Consider the following 7,966-nt stretch of genomic DNA (forward strand, 5'->3'; position numbering starts at 1 on the left):
CCTCATAAAACATACAGGACATAATTCATCTTGAACTGATAAATGTGCTTTTTCCAATCTAGGGCTAGATTCTTCTTAGAATGCCAAGCCTTACCCAGGGCTATATGTGTGTGAGAAAGCCTTGTCATTTCGTTCCCCGCATAGTCCTGAATTCGAAGTTCCAAGTGGATAACCCTTTGGTCCCATACTTTAGTTGAACTTTCATTTGCCATCCTGACTGCATATGCATAGTCAAATGGGCTAGTCTTCAATTTCAACCTCTTCACAAGCTTGAAGATTTTGACCAAGCTCGGGCTGCCATTGGTATTACTTTTCTTTTCACTCCAATGGTGGTACTTGGTTTGGAAGGAGTCGTCTCAACTGGCTTCGACTGCTTGGCTTGGCCACTAGGCTATGAGACACTCCCTTTGCTAACCCATTTCTTCTTAAACCCAATTTCCTTCGAGTACTCATACCGAGTCCCAACCTGCACAAACCAACTTGGTTTGTTTCCTTTGGCATCCTCATAGTTCAAGGCTATAGCAATTGCTTCATCTAGTGTGTTCGCGTACTTAGCCTAAACTTCCATCTTGATCTGATCGTTCAATCCGAAAATAAAATCTTTTACCAGTACCGATTGAGGTAGAGTTTCATGAACTTTCATTACACTTTCTCTGAATTTATCAGTGTATTCGGCCCCACTGATAAATTCCTTTGATGAAGGTTTCTATACTAATCCCAAGCTCTGGGATGCTTCATCAGGAGAGGCAAGAAGTGTTTTCCAAATTCTTTCTTGGACCCCTCCCATGTAGTGGATGCCACTCCATCCTTCTGTTGTTTTATCCACCATATATCCGTTGCCTCATTAAACATGTGGGTGGCCTTGCAGATTTTCTTCATATCATTCCTGATTTCACAAATGGCGAAAGCCTCATCCCATTTGTGTAACCAAGTCTCTATGAGCTGAGCAGATGGCAAAAGACTTCTTGAAGTTTATTTTCAAGTACCATGGGATGCGTGAGTCTATCGTGAGCAATGGAGATCCACGGATGACCAGTATGTTTTGGAGAGGCTTGTTGATAACATGGGTACCTCACTGCTGTTTTCATCTTCATATCATCCACAAACTGATGGCCAGTCAGAAGAGGCAAATTCCACTGCGTTATATTTGCTACGTTGTTATGTGTTTGAGCACAAAGCAAAATGGGAGCAGTATTTGCCACTGATTGAGTATGCATACAACAACACAGTGCATTCTTCCACTGGTAAGGCACCGTTTGAAATAGTGGAAGGTGGGAAAAAGTTTCCTCCTATTTTGCATACAAAAGAGAAGATATTTGTGGTTGATCAGTATGTGCTTGCGGAATGAAAAATGGAAAGGAAGTTTGTCCATCTCATGTGCTTCTCTAATAACTTTCTCTGAGTGAGAAAGTACCGCAACAATTGGTGATCAATTTGCACATAAAAATCAGAACCTAATAAATAGTGCTTCCACATAGTAAGAGCATGTACTAGCTACCAATTCTTGCTCATACACATTCATGTTGTATTCAGCATCTCAGAGCAGCTTGCTCTCATATGCAACCACTCTGCCTTCCTGCATAAGAACTCCACCAGCACTATTGCCACCTGCATCACATTAAAAAACAAAAGGCTTTCACAAGTCTGGTAAAATGATAACACGATCATAGCATAATTTTTCCTTCAGCTCATTGAATGCTGCAATTTCTTTCTTCCCCCAATGGAAAGGCACTATCTTCTCCTATAAAGCATGTAAAGGTGAAGCTATCTCAACAAAATTACGTATGAACTGCCTGTAATATGAACACAAGCCAAGAAAGCTACGGACTTCATGTAGGTTATTCAATGGAGGCCAGTTCTTGATCGCCTCTATCCATGCAAGGTCCATTCTTACTCCATCTCTTGAGATGATGTGTCCTAGGAAATGGATCTCTGGCATGAAGAACTCACTCTTTTTAGTGTTGACCAGCAGCTTGTGTCTCCTGAGCTCTGCAAATACAAGTGCTAGATGTTGCTTATGCTCCTCTTCATCCTTCGAGTGCACAATAATATCATCAAAGAATGTACCCACAAACTTTTTGTGCTCTCTGAAAATCCGGTCCATCATGCGGTTGAAGGTAGCAGGAGCATTAGTAAGACCAAACGGCATGACAAGAAACTCATAAAGCCCAAAAGTAGTCCTGAAATCAGTCTTGTATACATCTTCGGGCCTGATACGTATCTGATGGTAACCACTCTTCAAGTCGATGTGACTGAAGATGGCTGATCCCTCCAATCGGTCCAAAATATCATCAATGCGTGGGATGGGGAATCGATTTTTGATAGAGATCTTATTCATAAAAGAAAATGTATGCTGACCCTTCTGAGGTCGTATTACCTTGACTTGAGCATAACAAACCGCTGCAATTTTCTGCAAATTACTGCGAGTGAGTATAATGTCATCCACAGATAGCACAAGAATGACCAAATTTGTGTTTTCTTGTAGAACATAGAGATTGGGCTCCGTATGTGTATTCACAAAGTCCTAGGATAGCAAAAACTGATGTATCTTGTGATACCATGCACGAGGTGCTTGCTTGAGTCCATATAATGCCTAATTCAGCTTGCATACCTTGTGCTCTTGTCCCTCCTGAAGAGACATGGCAGTAGGAGAATGCCAAGCTAACTAGGAACGGAATGGAAATATGGAAAGCATAATGGAAAGAACAAGTGCTAGGCAATGATAACCAAAATACTCACATGATATAAAGCTTGATGTTGACTAATGTAAATGACTCAAGACAAGTATAACACTATATAGTGTGACACTAGACTCTAGAAAGTCACGATGTCTATGGGATATCTCCCAATATGACACGTGGCATGTCTAGGACTCAATAGACTATAAAACACCCCCTAGACACCTAGTACACTCAATTTTCACTCACTTTGGCTTCATATTCCAACACCCCTCCATGAAGGCAAGGTGAGAGACTACTGGAATGGAACCAAGAACAGAACATGACAATGACGGTCTAAGGTGAGGGACTATTGGAATGGAACCAAGAACAGAACATGACAATGACGGTCATCAAACTGTGCACCCTATGTAACTCAGAGACTAAAGTTTGAGCATGTTCAGAGGTTGGTTGGATCCAAGCACTCTCATGCTTGAGACTCAACATGCTCAGAGGCTCACGTTATAGCATGGCTACATGACCAAATCATAGGTCTAGGAATACACCATCATCCTGGAACTCGGACAGGCCTGATAAAAACGAGACCTATCAAAGCCAATACATGGCTCCCACAATACATCCCCCCTTGGCTTCATAACAGGACATGTTAGGAAGCCACACACCAAAAAAGAGAAAACCCAATACATCATTTTTAGGAGGATTATCCAAGACAGAGGACCTTTAGACTTAATGAAAACAAAATACTCAATACATATCATTTTAGGGGGACTTCCCAGGGTAGAGGACCCCAAAATAACATCAATCATGTAGTAATAAAAAAAATAGCTCTCTTATGATAAGAGATGTCCTCCAAGTAGCTAATGCACATGTGCACATCCCTACGAGTCGATGACGATGTCAATGAAGCACTAGGCATGGATGCCCCAAACCGTCCCTCAGCCCCTCCCTCCCTCGCCCTCCCTCGCCCTCTCTCCATCTCCCTCTCAGCCCGCCGTCCCCTCCCCTCTCAGCCTGCCCCCCTTCCCTGCCCTCTCAGCCCGCTCCCCCTCCTCCGCCCCTTCCTCTCTCTCGCTCCCTACCCCCCGCCTTAGCCCTCTCCTCTCCCCCACTCCCTAACCCCCGCCTCAGCCCTCTCCTCTCCCTTGCTCCCTACCCCCCGCCTCATCCCTCTCCTCTCCCCCGCTCCCTACCCCCTGCCTCAGCCCTCTCCTCTACCCCCCTCCTCTAACCCTTCTTCTCGCTCCCTGCCCCTCCTCTCTCCCCCTCTACTCCTCCTCCTCCTCATCCTCCCTCCTCATCCTCCCCTTCCTCCCTTTCCTCCTCAGCCCCTCCTCCTCCTCCTCCTCCTCCTCCTCCTCAGCTCACCTTCCTCCTCCTTCTCTCCCGAGAAGCTTAGTGCGGAAGGAACCTTTTTCGTGTTCGAGTCGGCCTCACCCACCTCGATTGGCGATGGCTCTGCCTTCAGCCAATCTCCGTCCACTCCCACCGGCCACGAAAACAGTTGTTTTCTCAAAAGACGAGTTGCAGCAGCTCAAAAAAGATACTGAATAGGAGAGCTTGACATCGCTCTTTGCTCGCATCCATGGGTCCCACCCTTCCAGGTTACAGGCCAGGGACTGGATGCTCGCCATTCTACCTAGAGACCTTGCAGGGCACCTTACAGATGCTCGTCGTCTTGGGCGAGGTTTCTTCCAGATTGTTTTTGAATCCTCGAAGGTAGCTCGTACAGTGGTACAAGCTAGCTCGTTAGCACTGAGCTCCAGGAGGATTTTTTTGACCCCTTTTTCTCTGGGGTTCGATCCCGTCGAGGAAGATAACCGGACAATGTCACTCTTCATCAGATTTCCAGGCCTTCCTCGGGTTTACTATCGACTGTTACATTCCGTTGGAGCTGCCTTTGGAGTGGTTACTGAGATCCCCCCTCTCCCTGAGATGCCTACTTCAGCAGCAGAGGTAGTCAGGTCCGATGGGGTACCGCAGTATGCTTCTCAGATGACCCTAACATCTCGGATGACCACATTATGCTTCAGCGTCCAGATGGCTCCTTCTTCAGACAGAGTATCGAGATTGCAGGGAGACACGATCAGTGTAGGATTTGCAGGACCCTTGGGCACTTTGCCAGAGATTGCCCAAGGAAAAAGAAAACACAAAAAACATCCACGGGTGCACCGTAGAGGGGCCTTCATCCTTTGAAATCTAGGTCATAAGTCGTCTCTAGTAGATCGAGTGCCAAGGTTCTGGTCATGGTCACTAGGAATGTCCTTCCAAACATAAGGTATTAGCTCCTGCCTCATTTTGCACCTTTTGCAAAATTCATGGACATGATGCCTTCGAATGTAGGTACCCTAAGGGGTTAAGGAAGCTTCTACCAAAGTGTCCGACTGGAGAACCGTCCTAGTTGTTGTGGTGCAAAGGGCCGCACTCCCGGTTTAGTACCCCTTGCTCTTGTGGACGTTTCATAGTCACTTATACCTTCTTCTATTGTGCATCCACTGCTTCCTAATCCCCCTTTTCTTCATACTCCTGTACCCCATCAGGTTGGGGCCCCATATTATTATCCATAGCTGTATTCTCTATCGTACTGACCACATGATGCAAGCGGTGTGTATCGGTCATATGACCCATGAGGTTGACGAGGTAATTTTTGAGGAGGTTGCGAAGAACCGGTCGGAGGGCCCAACCTTTGTAGACTAATCATGTGCTATTGATATAGGGAGTATGGTGATTACAGAGATGACTGACTGTACAGAGCCATATGGGTGACCACCTTGCACACAGTACAACACCAATGACCACTATAGGAGAGATTGTCCCCATTTCCGGGCTGGAACCAACACCTCAGTTCAATATGATCGAGGTAGAGCAGTGGGGAAGGTAGGCATCCCACAAATGATTGGGGCAGTGTTAGGAGCAGTGACAAGGTCACAAACCGAAGGTGGCAATTCTATTGACAACTCAGTAGTACTGGTAATAAAGACATTGTCACTGACCAAGATGACCTCCATCACAAAAACCAGTACAAGTGCATCCCCAGAAATGTCTTTAAGGAAGTTACTTTCCACCTCCTTGTCAGACAAATGCCCAACAATACATTGCCCTTTGTCTGAGGGGGAGGTTCGCTCACTTTCAAAGGTGTTACCAGAGGCCTAAGGCCACTGATGTGAGGAGCGTGAAGTGGGTGATACGTAGACCTATGCCACAACTCTACCTCAGTTGCACTACACTGCGTGATGCGTGAACCTATGACACAACACTAGTCGAAGATGCTATGGAGTGCTGAGTACTGCAGAGTACTAGAACAGAAAGAACAAACCCAGAAAGGAGATAAGAAGGAACAACGCTAATAATAGATAACGGAGAAAGCGGTAGACAAGAACACAACGCAAACAAGTGTGTATGATAGAAGGAAGAGATCCTCATACAGTAGCCTCTTTGAACAGAGATCAGAGATCACTCATCCACAACAATGCAACAGTAGCAATACACCATAACAATGCAACAGGCGAGCTCGTAGCCCTAGCCTCTCCTTCTCACTCTCAATCCCCGTACAATGCTGACTGGATCCCCATACCCCTCATCTCCCCTCTTCACCGTCGCCTTCCGGATGGGAAATCCCCTCCCTCGCTCCTATTGGTTGTCCCCTCCTCCTTAGCCATTCCGCCGCTGAGCCTCTTCATGTCTTCTGCAATGGCCAGCTTGTGTCGAGTCGGTGCCTTGTAACTACTCCATGTGCACTGATGCAGCCACCCTGTATCTGACAAGGCACCGCCAGATGAACGTCTATGCCACCAACGAGTCAGGTCTGCAAAGGTTGGCAGAGCGTGACTACGTGACATGAAGACCCTTGACGCATGACCATGTGCTTGGGTGATATGTCCTCTTGATGACTATGTCCCCATGTGACTATGCCATCCTGGTGACCATGTACTTGTGTCATCTTGCAACCATGTCATCACCATGACTTGTGTCATCCTTGTGACCATGTCACCCTTGACTTGTGTCACCCTTGTGACCATGTCATCCCTTGACCTGTGTCATCCCTGTGACCATGTCATCCCCTGACTTGTGTCATCCCCTCACTAAGTGCTGGACATAGCTAGTCCTGCATGATGTCGGTATAATAGTTCCCCCACAACTATCATTCACCGTCCCGGTGAATACGTGACGCTGAAAGATGTGCAGGGAGAGTGCCTTTTGCTAAATACAGGAATTGAAAACATATTGGAGTCATTCACTTCCAAATGTATCACTAATGCAGAACCCTTGTGTCGGAAGAGTGGAGTTGAAAGAAAATTTTCTGAAAACTTTATTGAACCAATGGTTACAAAAATTGCTGATCAAACTGCTTGACTGATGCCATGGGTCTACAAAAAGATCTCCTTTATTACAAAAGTGTGCTGAAATCTAAAAGAACACCCAGAGAAGCAATATGTACAAAATGCTGGAGCTGAAAAGGGAAAGAACCCATCCAATACTAAAATCAGCAGAGATGCCATCATGCTAACAAGAGATGCCGGAGGAGGTAAACAAGATAACTGTACACAAAATCCTCCTACTGAAACATATGTCGTTGTGTCTGAGTCAACAAGCTGCAAAACACTATCTCTACTATGTCTGGGCCCATGAGTAGAGAAAAAGTGTTTGTTGACCCTGCCACCCATCTGAATCCAAAAGGATTCCCGTGCATGAAAGGCATACTCTGCTCTCCGATCCAACAATGTCTGCAAATGAGCCCTTGCTGCAGCAAGCCGCTCCTGAATCCAAGCATCTGTGGGCCTCTTCTGCTCTTCCCTCTGAAGGGGCGCTAACTGCTGGCGTATACCAATCTCACATCTGAGAATCTCATGTCTCCTAGAATCAGCGACTGTATGATAATAGTTACTAGTTTCGGATAAGGCTTTCGGATAAGGCTGCAGCTACCTGAGATGGGTGGACAGCTCCACCCTGTATGTGAGAAACCCAAATCTGTAAAATATCTTCCATGAGGCTCTCCTCTGCATAAAAAGCATCCGCAATCCTGACACTGGCAGAGCGTCCTCTCCGATGAGGCTCAAGAATCTGCAACACCACTGGAAAATGATGTGAGGTGGAAACCCCAGTAGAAATGCATACAGATCCTCCTCTGTCAAGTGCCCAATCGTCTACATAAAATCTGTCAATCCGTGCATGAATGGGCATGTGTATTCTCCTGTTCAACCAAGAGTACAGGAGTGACTGTGGCATAATATGAAAGGCATCATCCAACCAAGTGTCCCTGCCACTGAACTGAAAGAGGAAGGCATCCTAGG

The sequence above is a fragment of the Dipteris shenzhenensis genome, chromosome 19, assembly GCF_047967505.1.
Source record: "Dipteris shenzhenensis isolate YYH24624 ecotype China chromosome 19, Dip_SZ_1.0, whole genome shotgun sequence".
Classification (NCBI taxonomy): Eukaryota; Viridiplantae; Streptophyta; class Polypodiopsida; order Gleicheniales; family Dipteridaceae; genus Dipteris; species Dipteris shenzhenensis.